Source organism: Gavia stellata, chromosome 3 (genome assembly GCF_030936135.1).
Source record: "Gavia stellata isolate bGavSte3 chromosome 3, bGavSte3.hap2, whole genome shotgun sequence".
In the NCBI taxonomy this organism is placed as follows: Eukaryota; Metazoa; Chordata; class Aves; order Gaviiformes; family Gaviidae; genus Gavia; species Gavia stellata.
This window is the reverse complement of record NC_082596.1, coordinates 84298964-84316815: the sequence shown is the minus strand read 5'-3', so window position 1 is coordinate 84316815 and position 17852 is coordinate 84298964. Positions and strand designations below refer to the sequence as shown.

At 40.7% G+C, this 17852-nt stretch overlaps 1 protein-coding gene across 2 annotated transcripts in view; it reads left to right on the top strand.

Annotated features, from left to right (window-relative positions):
• Positions 1–17852, top strand: part of CDH18 (cadherin 18) — a 175830-nt gene that overhangs the window by 50049 nt on the left and 107929 nt on the right. The window lies entirely within an intron of this gene.

The window sequence follows — 17852 nt, the reverse complement described above, 5'->3', positions numbered from 1 at the left end:
TTTAGTGTCTCTGCTTGTGTACGTTAATCTCTGTGGAACTTGGAGGTATAAGCTTGCTTCATTACCAAGAGAAGTTTATCTGTGCCATCTCAGCTAGCTTTCAGGTTAGGTCTCCTTTGAGTAGGAGGCTGGACTCGATGACCCCCAGAGGTCTCTCAACCTAAATTATTCTATAAATTTGTGAACTTATGTTGGAACGGCCTAAGAGTGCAAAGCCTGACAGGATCATGTTGGAGGACTATATAAGGTGCTGGGAGGCAAACCTGATGCAGGGCCTGTTCATACGTACTGTGTTTTGGAATGACTGCTGGCACACACCATGTGTGAGTACAGTCTGGCAGAGTACTAGCTGGCACAGACTAAAACCACTCTGAGGCACATGTTAACAGCTAAGAGGTATGGGAAATCAGTGACAGAGTGCTCAAGCTCTCTCTGCCATTGTTTTACTTAGAAATACAATGCTGCTCTACATTTCTGCTCCTGTTTTGTCACTCTGAGGCAAATGCCTATGTTTTATTTTGATAATGGTGTGGAACTTGTAATCTGGATCTGTTGTTCAGTCAGTGAAGAATCATAATGGATGTTCTCAGTATCAGGTCTGTATCACAAAAGAAAACAGTATTGTTATATCACTGTTTCTGTGTTATAAAGAAAGTAGATGGGAGTGTATTTTCACTTCCCAAGCCTTAGGCTTTGACAGGGATTTAATAACACTTTATGAATTTAAGCTGGTTTTAATATGTGTACAGAATATGAAAGTGTTTCTGATACCTTATTCTATTAAAATGGCAAAAGAATAAATACCTTATGAGGTAAGTAGACAGGGAAACAATGAAAAAAAATGGAGAAGGCTTTCTGATTTGGTAAGTCGTCTTTTTATAATTCCAGAATAGCAGTTAATTTAATTTGGCATGATATAATGGGAAGAACTAGAATATTGGAAATGATGGGAAAGTCTTGAAGAATAGAGTGTTTCACTATGAAATTTCACTTTGAATTTCTGGGGTTTAAGACATTAATTTTCTAAAACCATCACTCTTCTGAATTTGCAAACATTTCTGTGACCTATTTTTCCTAAGGCTTGAATTGTTCCATTCCATCTTAGTATATTTTATCTGGAAGTTTTCCGAATTTACCGTGACATGCATAAACTTCCTTTACAAAAAAGAGGTAGAAGGGCTGAAACAGGGAAAAAGGCAGAGAAAGGTCCCAACATCCATGACTGAATGTAACATTTGTGAAGCCCAAGGTTCTTTTATGGCTATCAGTAAAGCTTCTTGGAGCTATCAGATGCAGACATCAAGCTGTTCATAGCTCTAGTGTGAGTACTCATCTTAAGAAGTCTTCTGCTTCTAGCTTAGTGCTGCCTAAACTTGATTTTAAAGAACTTACTATCTGAAGACTTTACAATTATGGATTTTTAGGAGCTTAGTTTAGAATAGTTTAAATAGGATTTTAGAAGTCATACATCTGAAATGTAATAGTGGGCCAGCACCGAATTACAAACTTCGAAGTGAAAAAAGCTGTGTTCTCATCAGAAGAACATCTTTGTTAGCTTATCTGATAAAAATCCCATCTCTACACACCCAAAGGAGTGCAGAGGTGGAGCACTGGGAGAGTAACCCCCCTGCCCTTAATTAGAGACTCGAGCCTGGGCTCGTCCCAGGGCTGTCCCAGGACAGCCTCAGCCCCATGAGCCGGGGCTGAAACCCATCATAAGGATTCATCAGGAGATGCTGTCCTGATCACCCTTCAGGCTGAGGGAGCTACTGCCTACAGGGTTATGGGACACAATATGGGATGCAGGGAAGAGCATTACGGTATTATACTAGATTTATTCTGGGATGTTTAGAGGAAGAACCACAGGCAGGGAAAGGGAGGGATTGAGATGGATTAGGGAGGAAAAAGCAAGGGAAAATAGAGGGATAAGGGGATAAAAGGGGCCAGTCCTGTGTAAACAGGCTTTTGCTCAGTACCACTATCTTGTCGTGCCCTGTGCTTGATCAGCACAGTCTGTCATGTGTTTTCTTACGCTCCTCTTCTAACTATTTGCCTGAGTAAAGGGACTCTCTGTCTGTATGTATATCTGTCTGGAGTGCTAGCAACTGGACCTGGACCATGGGTCAGACAGTCCCGTGTGTCTGTGGTGCCAACAAACTGGAGAGTACAGAGTAAGTGCATATTGCATGGGTGTGAATGTCAGTGGGGGATCACTACTGAGTATCAGGCTGGAGTAGCCAGCCAGCCTGATGAGTGGCTTGGATGCCAGGTATCCACATGGCCAGTCTGGGCCAGATACTGGAGAGAACAGAGGGCTCACAAGTCTGCTGTTGTAGAGGCCCAGAGGTCCAGACTGACTATGGCAGTGACGGTATGGTCTGTGGGTTGACTGAGAGGCCTGTTTGCATCTGTGTGTCTCTGTGCATGAGGCAGGGGGAGACCAGGGAGCCAGGAGCCAGCTCCTGGATAGCCTAGGTATCAAAGCCAGCTACTGAGAGCCCATAATGTATATGTGGGGGTGTCAGTGAGCATGCAACGTAACTGGGAGGCCAGAGGGTCCAGGGCCAGTTACTGAATACGCTTAGTGTCTAAGGCCCATTACTGGGGGATCCATAGTGTGCTGGGGTGGGTGCGGTTGTGTGAGCGTGTCCAGGATTAAAAGGGCATCTGTACCAGCAGCTGGAGGGGAGCTGCAGGCCTCGGACTTGTACGTCCAGATGCCAGCAAATGGGGAGAATGAAGATCCAAGTGCCAGCTGCTGGGTAGACTGAGTGTCTAAGGCAAGTTACAGGAGGGATCCATGTTGAGTATATGTGTGTATTTCCAACTAAACCGGCCTGCCGCCTTGTTAGCCGGAGGAGGATGAGGCCGTTTGTGCCATTTGTGTTTGAGTGCTGAGTGTTTCTATCTGTGTGTCACCCGCTGCGTGTATGTGTTGCATCTGTGTGTGTGCCTCTTGGGAACACACACTTAGCCTCACTACTGCTTCTAAATCACAGATTAAAAACAGGGAGCTGCAGCAACCTCACTGCCATCAGGCTACCATATTTGGCAACTCCTAACAATCTTTAGTTTTTCACGTGATTGGTTTTAGAGCCTGTGTTTTGCTTTGGGTTTTTTTTCCCCTGGGAAGGAAGAATTGTAAACTGTGTGTAGAAATTTGCTGCAACTATGTTGTTACGACTGTGAATGTCAGAACTACTGTCTGTGCATAACATGAAGTGTAAGATTTTCAAAATCCTTTGAATCTGAATGGCTTTCTAGGAAGTGTTTTCTATTTGTGTCAATTAATTACCTTTAGTAATCAGCAGTGGGATGTAAAAGTAATTAGCTATGTAATTAGTAATTAGCTGTGATAGCCTGTGTTGGTTCCTGTTTGCTTTCCTCCCCAATTGCAGCAAAATATTCTGCTGAATTTTTATAAATAAGTATGTATTAATAATGCTGATGAAAGAGAGAGAAGGAGTCAATGTCTAGATCCTAGGTGTATTTGCAAAGATTATGTGTCTAGGATTATATGATTTTTTAAATCAAAATATTCAGGTAACCCCAGAAAACATGAGCCACTTATCCTTTTAGAGTAGCATTAACCTCGCTGTAAAAATAAAATAAAATAAAAAGTTATCAGTGAAGAGTAGAGCAAATAATTTATTAATATACTTCATATTTTAATATGGTTCCCTTTCCCTGTAGAACTCTGAACATCTTTTGAAATGCCCAAAAACACATGAAAACTTTTCCTGGGAGTTTGAATTACAAATTTAATACCCCACCCTTCCCAAAACGTGAGGTCTTCTGATCCATGGACTTGACGTAGGATCTGTCCCTGCTTGTTCTTTGCTCATGTCAAGTATGGCTCATCAGACAGCAACAGTCAACACTTGACTGCTAACCCAACCCCAGAAGCTCATTTTTTCCTGGGGAAACTTCAAATTAGACTGTGGGGTTTTTTTCTAACAGCTATAGCAGTCCACTTGCAGTTGCCACATGCTTCAGGAATGAAAGTGAAACCCGAAGTCCAATTCTACTGCTCACATAGTAAACACATATCTGTAGGTTGTTAGCTACACAGAACTCTTCCCAGATGCATTGGTTTTTCTGAACAGAACATAAAGAGTGAATTAATCTGTGAGGCATTTGTCCTTTCAAATCAGTAGTTCTGGTTGTAACTGTGATGAAATAAGAGATATAAGCCTCATTCATTGCAGTTTTGAATTGAAATGTAGACATTGGTGGGGTGGGAGAGAAACACATTTATCATTGAATTGAATGACTGTGAAAAAAGATTATGTATTTGTATTTATAATGATCTGCTGTTACAGCAGTAGTGTTACAAAGTTCTTAATCATGTATCAGCTTGTTTGGGTTTTTTTTACTTGAAGATATTAAATAGTAAAGAAATATGTATGCCTATCTACGAAAGAACGTCACTGCAAATTAGTACAGACTAATTATGAAGTGTGAGGAGAGTGTCAACCTCTCTCTGCTTTCTGCCGTCACAATAATACGAACAATGGCTTCAAGCATCCCTATAAGAAATGACCTATTCACTACTTATCTAGTTTGGTTCCTGACTGAGAGCACAGTACAAATAATAAACATAGTCAATGGCTGAATAGATGTTTCCAAATACAGAGATGTGCCTCACGAACACCAAATGAGCAATCCCTGAAGTTCAAGACTTTTGTCCTCATCTGTAACTATTATTCTTATCCTTTTCTAGAAGTTCTTGACCATAGTTCATATGGGAATGGCAGATTTTGTGGCATTATAATATGTAGAGTGAAATTTTAAGGTTGCATGTGTATTCCTCTGGGAAACAAGAAAAAAAATATTGATTGTTTATGAAGTTATTCACAGATTTGATACTGCTAAATAAATACTAATGCTTAAAAACCCCCATTGTTAATTAATGAAGTTTGTTAAAATTAAATTCTTTTAATACTGAGGTAATAATTATGGATTTAATGGATTAAGGTCTACCTAATTTCCTTATTTTTGAGAAAATATCTTAAATTGGTATAAAGAGGAATTGCATAGACTTTCCAGTACAAACAGGAAGAGCACCCTTTGCATGCTTTAGTAGAGCACTCTGTCATGGTATCCCAGATAAGAATCTACTGTGCTAACTGGAGTAATGCTAAGACGTTTCATGACCCTGTGTCTCTGCCATACATAGGAAATAATACCACTTAGTAAAATAATTTCAGAAATCAAATTCTGCCACTTACTTGAGTGAACATCCTTATTTTTGATATCAAGAATTACTTTTTTTAGTTGAAATATCTTTCTTAGTGACATCTGTTTAAAATAAGCATGTTTACAGGGGTTAATGATCCCCTGCTGATATGCAGGTTGGTTCATGTTAGAGTGCTAACTGAAACTGGAGAGTCCGGTGTTTAACTATCTCTTTGCTTCATGCTGAGAGGCTCCAATATCTTTTTAATGACCTTACGGGGCTATAGAAGTATCTTACATAAATTGAATGCTTCTACTCTAAAGCAATACTTTATGATGTCCCCCTAACTCCACAACTAAGACACCACATCTGATGCCTAGGTTCCTGTAGGTGTCTTAAAGTAAACTTAACCTCCTCTATCACAGTTTTTACACATGGGCTCTTAAACTGTTTTTGCTCAATAATTACACCGTATTAAAAACAGTAAGGGCAATTGTATTAATCATAAAATTTTGCTAATGACACATTCTGTTTGAGGTAGGTAAGGAAATATCTATGATGAACCTTCAAAGTCTCACTTGTTCTTGCGTTGCAGACGACTTATTTACAGGTATTATTAAGAACTCCAACTTAATTGTATGTGATTGGTTTCTACTTAGTATCAAGATGTGAAGAATCAGTCTGAAAGTTGAGTTATTTTTATTAGTGATACATCTTGCTAATGGTGTGTAGGTTCAAAATAAATTTGTTTTGTGCATGGGTACTGTAATTTTATCTTGAAGTTTTAAGAACTGTATTCTATATTCAGGTTTTCATGAGTTTATTTTCCCTCAAGGAATTTCTGAAATGTTGTAATAGAAATTACATCTCTAGCATATATCATTGCCAAAGTCTACAATTTGTTGTCGAGAGAATCAGTAGAAATTCAAACTCAAAATTTGAAAGAGTCTTATCTCATTCTTCTAATTCTACCAGGTACTGTACAATGCACTCCCTCATTCCTGAAGGAACAGAAATATGTGCTCCATCTAAAAATATTGACACGAACACTTGTTTGAGAGTGTCATCTGCCAGCTCTCAGCAAACAGCAATGTAAATATTGTAATGTCCTTTGCTTTGAATTTTAAGTAAATATTGCATTTTCTACACCTACAGTTTTCACATTTCTAAGATAAACTCTGAACAATGGACTCAGTTCTCACAGTTTTCTTGTGTGTTAAAATATTTATATACTCTTACAGTGTTCCCTGGAGTTATTCAAAGGATAACTTAGGCCATCAGATGAACGGGCACAGAGATATGAACAGCTGAACAATCCACTGTTTCTTTTAGTTTTCTAAGGGCTCTGTTTTGGTACAGTTGAAGATTTTATGAAGGCATTGGTACAACTGAAACCTTGTTGCTTAGGCCTTGTTTTCCACTAGCATGGAAACTGCACAGAAGAGTCCTTGCTAATCAAAAGTGTCCAAAGAGGAGGGGCAAAACGGTGTGCTGAAGAGGTGTAATAAGGGTAATACCAAAGCAACAGCACTGCTTCTGAGCAAAGGTCTCTACAACCAAGTGCAGTGTTTCTTATGGTGACTGATATTTGCTGGGCCATCCTCTTACCTGTATATCCTGATGCAATTTTTGCCATCCAGCCCCAGAAGAATTTGTGGTCTGCCTGCTAGAACAGGACTTTGAGGACCAGAAAGTGGATCAATCACTCTTTAGGACCAGTGTTCTGGCACTGTACTTTCTTTGCTGGTTACCTAACACCACTATCTCTTCCAGCATCAATCATATAGTTAAAAAGGACAGGCATAAGAAGCAGAAAAGCAAGGGCAAAAAGATTGCCTGATGTTCTAACTTTGCTTTCCCTCTCCTATGAGATGGACCATACATATTGGAGATTGATTTCAGAAACAGAGAAGAAAGTATTCCTTGGTTGTTCTGCTCTTGTTTGTTTCTGTGTTTGTTGTTCTTTCATCATCTGGTGTTGTGAACAAATACTAAGGACAATCTGTGCTGTCCAGCCACAAGTTATCCTCCAAAAACAAATAACAAAAAATTGGCATAGGCTTCTGTAACCGCTAGCTGACAATCGGCAAGTTCCCAGATCATATTATCATCTTGGCTTCCTAACCAGGACCACTCCAATAAGGTAACTGCATTCCTTGTTGGTAGACACCTTTTTTTTTTTTTTTAACCTTTCATTTGTAAATACACAGATACATTTTTACACTTACAACATAATTCCTGGTTCTTTTGGGCTAATCCCAGTAGGTAGCTAAGCTCCACACAGCTGCTCGCTCCTCTCCCCACAGTAGTATGGGTGAGAGAATGGGAAGGATAAAAGTGACAGTTTAATAGGGAAAGCAAAAGCTGTGTGTGCAAGCAAAGCAATAGAAGGAATTCATTCACTGCTTCCCATCAGCAGGCAGGTGTTCAACCATCTCCAGGACAGCAGGGCTCTATCACGTGTAATGGCTGCTCGGGAAGACAAGTGCTGTAACTCCGAATGCCCTCCCCTTCCTCCTTCTTCCCCCACCTTTTATTGCTGAGTGTGATGTCAGATGATGTGAGATGTCCCTTTGGTCAGCTGGGGTCAGCTGCCCCAGCTGTGTCCACTCCCAACTTCTTGTGCACCCCCAACCTACTCGCTGGTGGGGTGGTGCGAGAAGCAGAAAAGGCCTTGACTCTGTGTAAGTACCCCTCAGCAATAACTAAAACATCCCTGTGTTATCAACACTGTTCCCAGCACAAATCCAAAACACAGCCCTATGCTAACTACTGTGAAGAAACTTAACTATCCCAGCCAAAACCAGCACACACCACCAGCCTACTTACTGGTGGGGCAGCTTGAGAAGCAGAAAAGGCCTTGGTGCTGTGTAGCACCGCTCAGCAAGGCTAAAACATCCCTGTGTTATCAACACTCTTTTGGTCATAAATCCAGAACATAGCCCCATAGTAGCTACCGTGAAGAAAATTAACTCTATCGCAGCCAAGACCAGTACACTGGTGAAGCACTATGTTTATTCGTTCAAGCGGATTTAAAGTCCTGATGTGAAAGCAATGAGACATACATGATCATATAGTCTGGATTCTGTTGCCGTATCCATTGCAGTCTTTCTCTTAGGTGTAAAATTGCTATCTGCTCACCATTGCCATGTTTTTTTTTTACCTTCTATGAGACATTGGAAAAGGTTCCTAATGTTAATGTTTATTAAGCTTGATTTTCCATACTTCTAGACATTCACATCTTTTCAGATGCACTGAGGATAGTAAAGAGCCTGCTTTTTTCTGAAAGTATAAAATGTGGTGCTGTGTCTCTTAAAAACGTTAAAGATTTTGGTGTGAGAATAGTATTCCATTGCAAGTTTCTGTAAGATGTCCGTTTTTCTGGAATAAGACTACTTCTATGAACGGGTGTTTCTCTCTGTGTCTTTGAACTTTTCACAAGGGATATATGTACCATTAGTTTTAAGTTCTTTGGTTTTAAACAAGAAAGACTAATGTTCCATCCAAACAAAATGTGGAAATTGCATGTGTGATAAAATGTGTTTAACTTCAGGGAAAGGGAATGAATAAGATTTCACCCTAAAGCCACAAATACTTTACTGTAATTTTTAGCTCAACTGGGATGAGAGCCAGGGCACTGACTCAGAAGATTAATGCACTAGACTCTTTAAAGACTCTGCCCCTAAGGACCAGTCCATATGTTAGCAATACTTTCACAGATCAATCTTTATTGTTGTGGAATTAAGCAGTGACTTTATTGCCTTTAATTGTGCTAACAGGTGTCATTTTTCTAGACAATAGGTTACTACTATTGGCATCTCTAGTTGTACAAGAAAGAATTACTGGGACATTGAATCTTCTTTTTTTCCCCCTTAAATTTTTGGCTGGGGAACTCAAGTGAAGATATAGAGTAAAGCATTAAGTTGAACTTTGTAGACGTGCCCTAATTCATACATAGTTCTGCTTCTTGATCCACATTCCCTTTTCCAATTTAATTTTCCCTTTCACAAGCTGTTTTGGGTATTGGTATTATTGAGGATAATAATTTCAGAAATGCATTTAAAGGGTGGTAATGAAACTTTGCAGTGGCATTGAAAATGAGAGGGAGCAATATTGATGTAGTATTCCAGGAGCTATGTTATCTCCCAGTTTGGTCATGCTAAGATGCTTGCTTATGGTTGGAGACACACTGATTATATATTTATTAAGTGGCTTAACTTCTTATGTCTCTATTTTCTGAGGTTTTTACAAACATATTGTGTTAATAAAGCTATTGCTTTAATAATAAGTTTGAGTAAGTTCACATTTTTGCCTTTCATATTTTGAGAAATTATTTTCAATTCACACTGGAGTCAGGGAAAAGACCAGTAGTGGTAGACTTGTGAAAAGGAAATTAGGCACATAGAATTGACTGAGTATACTGTTTCCTTTACTGGTTGGATATAAACACAGATTTTTATAATGCACACAAATCATGTGATTTAAAAACATAGCTACTCTCATAATTAATGCATAAGCTACATTAGATCAATAAATATGCATGCATCAGGTTTCCCATCAGTCTTCATCTTTTAGAACAATGCATACATTTTCAGTTACAATCTGAATAAAAATGGCTGATAACATCTTGTCTTGTAATAAACCATACAGAACAACAAACCTAGTATGGTGATGATGCTTTTCCAAAGATTATATTTAAAGACAATGTTTCTCAAGAAATACTGTCCAGCAAAAATGATTCAACTCCAGTTGAAATACCTCCTAAGAAAAACTGAACAATAACTTTATAAAATTAACATAAGCTCCATATCTATTGGCCATCTACTGAAAAAACAAACAAGCATAAGGTATTTATGAACCATTTTTACACCAGTTTTAAAATATAACAACAAAGATGACATTTGGGGAACCTCTATAATTCAGTTCTTATCTGAATAGTAAGGGAAAAAGAAACTACCTTCAGGAACCACTAACAAACCTGTGATAAATTGTATGAGGTTTAATAAGGCCAAGGGCCGGGTCCTGCACTTTGGTCACAACAACCCCAGGCAACACTACAGGCCGGGGGAAGAGTGGCTGGAAAGCTGCCCCACAGAAAAGGACCTGGAGGTGTTAATTGACAGCCAGCTGAATATGAGCCAGCAGTGTGCCCAGGTGGCCAAGAAGGCCAACGGCATCCTGGCCTGTGTCAGAAATGGTGTGGCCAGCAGGAGGAGGGAGGTGATCATGCCCCTGTACTTGGCACTGGTGAGGCCGCACCTCGAATCCTGTGTTCAGTTTTGGGCCCCTCACTACAAGAGGGTCATTGAGGTGCTGGAGCGTGTCCAGAGAAGGGTGACGAAGCTGGTGAGGGGTCTGGAGCACAAGTCTTATGAGGAGTGGCTGAGGGAACTGGGGTTGTTCAGCCTGGAGAAGAGGAGGCTGAGGGGAGACCTTATCGCTCTCTACAATTCCCTGAAAGGAGGTTGCAGAGAGGTGGGTGTTGCTCTCTTCTCCCAAGTGACAAGTGATAGAAAGAGAGGAAATGGCCTCAAGTTGCACCAGGGGAGGTTTAGCCTGGATATTAGGAAAAACTTCTTTACTGAGAGAGTGGTGAGACACTGGAACAGGCTGTCCAGGGAAGTGGTGGAGTCACCATCCCTGGAGGTGTTCAAGGAACGTGTGGACATGGCATTGCAGGACATAATTTAGCTGGCATTGTGGTGTTGGGTTAATGGTTGGACTTGATGATCTTACAGGTCTTTTCTAACTTTAATATTTCTGTGATCTATCCAGGAAATTTGACCTTTGACAGCTATATGTCAGCATTTGTCCTCCCTTCGATATTCGACTTTGCAGCCTTCACAATGTCACTGTGTGAACGGGGAGCACAAAGCTGGACAATAAGGTTTTCTGGTTTCCCTTAGGTGGTGTCCATCTTTTCTGAACTTGCCCCAGAGTGTGTTTTCATTCCCTTGCCGACTTTGACAAGTCCAAGACCAGCAGCAGAAGCAGTACAGTGGGCTTTGAGTGGTCTTTAAGACTGTATATAGGCTCTGATCAAACACAATAACCAGCATATTTACCTCTTGTCTTTGTAACTGCCTTTATGATTTGCTAGCATATTTGTAAATTTAAAATTTAGGAGAGACTATAACCATACTTCCTGAGACTCTGTAACTTCACTTCCAGGAGAGGATACTGTTCATTATTAGTTTCTTTTTACTTATCTTTGCTTAGACATGTATTCTTTCACTTAATTGGTGAATGATAGTAGAACTTCTTAGGTCTTTTTTTCTGAGGGTCAGATTAATCAGCTTGTCAGGTCTGGAGTCCACTAACAGGACCCCCCACACTGCTCAGGGACCAGGACCCTATGTCAGCCCCCCAGGGCACTCCCCACCCTGCCCACTGCTCAGGACCCTATGTCAGCACCCCGGAGCACCCCCCACCCTGCCCATGGCTGAGGACCCCATGCCAGCCCTCTGGGGCCACCAGCCCCTGCCCCAGCGATGCCGCAGCAAGGCAGGTCTACAGCTCCCCGCAGCCCTGTCCTGCCTGGCCATGGACCCCACCAAGCCAGGTCCCTGTTCCCAGGGGGGTGCTCAATGCCTGGGGCTGGGGCTGCCCCAGTGCCCCCTGGCTGCCCTGCTGCTTGCTGGGAGTGGGACAGACCCTGGCTGCCAGGCCCTGCCATCGCCCACCCAGGGAGCTGCCAGCCCCTGCAGTGCCCTGGCACTGTTGCAAGTGTTGTTGTCAACAAAGGTCTGTAAGATGGATGTTTTTCTTCACATTTTTAAACCTATGAGCAAAACCCATCCTTCAGGCAAAAAAAGGTTTCCAAATTCCCAGCCAGTACATACCTTATGCAATATTTTAAACATCAGATAAAGCCTCTGTTGAAAATTGTCACACTACAAGAGGGAGGAGTGCAGCTCTGTTTGCTACCTGTTGCAGAGGAGTGCAGCCCAGTCTGCAGTCTTTAATTTAGGTCTCCAAGGAAGTCTTTTGTTTTCTTTTCACATAGTTTTGTCTTGTTTTTCTCTTGGTGTGGTACACATTTCAGGATTAAAGCATGAAATTTTTTATAGTATTTGTGGTCATGATTACAATATTAAAATATTCTAAAAATGCTGTTCTTCCTCTTCCTTTTTCCTTAGCTGGTCCATAAAATGCTCAGTATTTCTGTTACATGGTATTTTGAGAGCATGTTTACAATGTTTGCAAGGAAAAATTCAATTCTATGTGTAACATTAAGGAAGGTGTAAGAGTAGAAACCTTCCTGGAATTTAGTAAAGCACTTGCAGTCCCAGAAGCAGATATCATGGGAGCAGTCCTAAGGGAAGAGAGTAGATTAAATGAGGTTTTGCCCTCTCCCAGACTGTTCTTTCAAGAAATACATTTTAGATCAATAGATTGCATCTAGAAGTGTTCGGGCAGAAAATGCAACGATTCCCTGTATATCCAGCGACCGTGCGAGTTAGGCTTCACTTTACTTGAATGGGAGATGAAAATAACATGAGGAATTTATCAGCTAAGGCTGTTTCTTCCTGAGAAATCGCTCCTTATGATGAGATTTTCTCTAGGTTTTTGTCTTCAACATGAAATGGCAAGGACTGGTAACACAGTGCAGGTCCTTTCACTTGAATGTATTTCCCAAGTCTTGGCTTTAATCCATTTGTAATCAGTTCTGATAAAAAGTTAGTATCACAGTGAAATGGTTTAATCGTCTGAGCCATAATGTTCTGTAGAAGTAACTGAATCACAGAAAGGACATATGAGTATGTTTACTTGTCTAATTCTTTGCATTTACTTAAATACCGTACCCTTCTGTGCTGTAAAGAGGAAACCTCCATTTTCAAAGTGGTCATCTTTATGGTAAATATCTAGCTTACTTTGTACTTTGGAAGAAAAGAAAAAAAAACCCCTGCTTTAAATTAGGAAAAGCGGACAAAACTGTTGGGTTTTTTGCAGAACTTTGTACTCACATATAATGGCCCTTCTGGATATTTTTTATAAGCCTCTGTTTTATTAAATAGATTAGATTTGGTTCAGGTGTGATACTATGGCCGAGGGATTCTTAATGGTGTTGACAATGTATGTCAACAATTGCATCTTCTGATTCTGAAAAAATTGACATAAAATACTATACAATTTTTTTGGAAATGACTCAAAAAATTTTGCTTCTGTCCTCAAATGTGTGTAGTGTAGCATGTTCTGCAAGAGTTTTAGAATGCTCTGGTAAAGCAACAGTTGCAAGGTATACTAAGGTAATAAATATAATGCAATGCATTACAAAATGCTATCAGGTGTATCTGCAAATTATTTTGTGTAATCGCTGCCATGACAAATGATTACTTATAGATACATAAATTGGTAATGTAAAAATCTCATCTGTAAACTATCACAAAAGATGAAAGAAGGTGAAAAAAATTACTGGAAAAATACATTTTTTTCTGAATGTGGTAGACTACTGTTACACTACACTATTGTTAATTATTTTAACATAGTTGTACATTAAAGTACAGAAAACATTCATTTCATATTCAACGTGTACATTTGTTTGTTTTGAGACACCATCTCCATGTTCAGCTGTTATCTTACTAAGTCAAGAAACTAAGAGCGAGTGCAATGTAATATGAAGTACATGTTTAGTGTGATTGAATTTGGCTTGTGTAATTGTTTTTAAAATACTGTTTCTTGACATAACTTTTGGTTATTCATGATGCTTGTAAATTCTGTCTTTCCGCTTACCTTCAGGTAGAACCTTCTTTTTCCCTGGTAGTATTTCCATGGTAAAGATCTTGCAAGTGGATTTTTTTTTAATCTGAACTGCTGAAACAAATGAAGCAAATGTACATAAAATCAACATCTGATAATTTTAAAAACTTTTGAAACAATAATTTCTGGAGTTGCTTCTTTTCAAAGAGCAGATGCAAGATGAAATCTTAAAAAAAATGAAAATTCAAACATAGATGATTAGACTGTGACTTTTTGGCTTCACTTGAAGAGAAGGTGATACATATTTACCATCCATGTGCTTCTCTCAGGATGTATTGTTCTTTAAAGATACGAGGAGTAATTAATTTATTGTTTCTTGTAGGAGTAGCCTCCAGGGACAGTAATTTTTCACTGGTTTATATGTCAGATACCCATTACCACCTATCTGCTCTTGAAATTGACTATGTTTGTCTTGATCAGCTAAACATACAAGAGGTGAAAGACCCACAGATATCTTTCATTTGAACGTGGTTTAATCTGAATTCAGAGGCATTTAGTCCTCCATGGAGTAGAGGCTCCCTGGCAAGACTTTAGGAATGCTCTAACCTCCACAAACCTTAGTTGTGGGATATCTACTGCATTCACCGAGCACTGCATTAGGCTGCTTGTCAAAACCTAGTAAGATTTTTTTCTTCTTGATTCATTTTCGATTAATAATACAACTAACAGCTGTTGCCAGATGACAGCCACAATGTTTCCGTGTTTTTAATATTTTCTTTTTTTGACTCTGAAGATCCTTTCTTTCTGACAGGAGTCCTCAGGGTGAATTTCAAGGCCTTGAAATTAAAAGTGATTCATGTAGCTGCTGACACATATTCCTGGGCAGAAGCAGAATAACAAATCAAAACCAAATGTCCTTTACATTTTCGCTCAAGTCAGCTATTTTACTTAAAAGATCCTAAATTATTAGTGAAAATTTCATTTTTACTAGGGCTGTACGACACGGGAAGAGCATAAGAAGTAATAGGTAAAAAAAGGAGCAGTGCTTTTAAACTCATGTTAGGTGCTAGGAGTTTTTAATCTACCTCACCTTTTCATTGCATTACTATCTATTTTTATCTACAGTTAAGAATTTTGCACCATGTGTTGTATGACAGATAACTCCTCCCTGTAGAACAAACGAATTGAAGTACTCATTGTCGCAAACATATAGAGGAAAGTATTTTTTTATTACAGGAGTATTACTTGGCAGAATATCCAGCCAGATGGTTTTTTTCGGTACTTGCAGCTTTTGTGGTACTTGTAAAAGCCAGCCCATGATGTTGGCTGTGCTGCAAGCTGCCTGTGGCTCAAGAGGATATTGGAACACCTGCCTCTGTAGTGCCATAATTAGCTCAATTCACTTTCTATCTGGGACCTTCTTAGGGGCTTGCTCAATTTACTTGTACAGAAGGGCAGTCCAGCATATTCTAACCCACCAGTGTCCCCTGCCCACATATAAATGCTTCCGGTCCTCAGGAGCAAGCAGGGGCTGAGGGCAGCTGTGCCGTCTCAGGCATGGGACTCATGAAGAGAGCAGCCAGCCTTTGAACTGGTGTTCCCTGCAGCTGTGGGCTGCTGCGGACATGCTCTGCTCACAGACCCTGCATGGTACATAATGAACAGAAGAATAGAAAAAGGCTTTCTTGGCATTTCTCTTTTTGACTAGTCAAAGTGGAAAGAGACAGACATGTTCGATGATCTTAAAGGTGTTTTCCAACCTAAATGATTCCATGATTCTGTGATTCTATGTTAGCATTTCCGTCTGCTGGCCACTTTCTTACAGCATGGACACTGAAACACCCATACATCAAATGGCAGGGAAGTCATATATATATGCATATGTGTTATACATACATATGTATATAGATATAATTGTGTTACTGTTCTGAGAGAATGGCTTAGTGGACCTTAGTAGACCATAGTGCAATCCAGATTATAATATGATGGCATTGTTACTTTTTCATTGCTCAGTGATGGGCTGCTTCAGTGACTTAGAGATAATATAAATCAGTTTTAGAAAATCTGATCAAACTCTGTTCATTTCAAAGAGATTTTCTTTTACTATTCAGTGAAATATGTATTAAACTTCTGAAGGCTAACCTTTCAGGACTGAAATCAGAAATGACTGAAGCAACAGCACAGCATCTAACTGTACTTTATTGTCTTTATGTGGAGGTTTGTTTTCTTTGTTTTTCCTAATACCCAATCTAAACCTCCCCTGATGCAACTTGCGGCCATTTCTTCTTGTCCTATCACTTGTCACTTGGGACGAGAGGCAAGCACCCACCTCTCTACAACCTCCTTTCAGGTAGTTGTAGAGGGTGATAAGGTCTACCTTGAGCCTCCTCTTCTCCAGGCTAAACAATCCCAGCTCCTCATAAGACTTTTGCTCCAGACCCTTCACCAGCTTCGTTGCTCTTCTTTGGACATGCTCCAGCACCTCAATGTCCTTCTTGTAGTGAGGGGTCCAAAAGTGAACACGGTATTTGAGGTGCGGCCTCACCAGTGTTGAGTGCAAAGGTACAATCACTTCCCTACTCTTGCTGGCCACACTGTTTCTGCCAGGATGCTGTTAACCTTCTTGGCCACCTGGGCACACTGCTGGCTCATCTTCAGCCGGCTGTCAGCCAACACTTCCAGGTCCTTTTCTGCCAGGCAGCTTTCCAGCCACTCTTCCTCAAGCCTGTAGCACTGTATGGGCTTATTGTGACCCAAGTGTAGGACTCTGCACTTGGCCTTGTTGAAACGCATACAGTTGGCCTCAGCCCATCGATCCAGCCTGTCCGGATCCCTCTGCAGAGCCTTTCTACCCTCAAGCAGATCAACACTCCCACCCAACTTGGTGTTGTCTGCAAACTTACTGAGGGTGCACTCAATCCCCTCATCCAGATCATTGATTAAGATATTAAACACAGTACCGAGTTGTGGGGAACACCACTTGTCACCAGCGCCGACTGGATTTAACTCCATTCACCACAACTCTTTGGGCCCAGCCATCCAGCCAGCTTTTTACCCAGCGAAGAGTGTGCTCGTCCAGGCCATGAGCAGTCAGTTTCTCAAGGAGAATGCTGTGGGAAACAGTGTCAAAGGCTTTACTGAAGTCTAGGTAGACTATATGCACAGCCTTTCCCTCGTCCATTAAGCAGGTCACCTTGTCATAGAAGGAGATCAGGTTAGCCAAGCAGGATCTGCCTTTCATAAACCCGTACTGACTGGGCCTTATCATCTGGTTGCGCCATACATGCCATGTAATGGTACTCAAGATGATCTGTTCCATAATATTTCCTGGCACTGAGGTCAGGCTGACAGGCCTGTAGTTCCCCAGATCCTCCTTCTGGCCCTTCTTGTAGATGGGCGTCACTTTTGCTAACCTCCAGTCGACTGGGACCTCCTCGGTTAGCCAGGACTGCTGGTAGATGATGGAAAGTGTCTTGGTGAGCACTTCTGCCAGCTCCCTTGGGTGGATCCCATCTGGTCCCATAGACTTGTGGATGTCTAAGTGGTGTAGCAGGTTGCTAATCATTTCCCCTTGGATTGTGGGGACTTCATTCTGCTCTTTGTCCCTATCCTCCAGCTCAGGGGGCTGGGTACCCAGAGAACAACTGGTCTTACCATTAAAGACTGAGGCAAAGAAGGCATTAAGTACCTCAGCCTTTTCCTCAGCCTTTGTCACTATGTTTCCCCCTGCATGCAGTAAAGGATGGAGATTCTCCTTAGTACTCCATTTGTTGCTAACATATTTATAGAAACATTTTTGTTGTCTTTTACAGCTGTTGCCAGGTTAAGTTCTAGTTGGGCTTTGGCCCTTCTAATTTTCTCCCTGCAAAACCTCACGACATCCTTGTAGTCCTCCTGAGTTGCCTGCCCCTTCTTCCAAAGGTCATAAACTCTCTTTTTTTTCCTGAGTTCCAGCCAAAGCTCTCTATTCAGC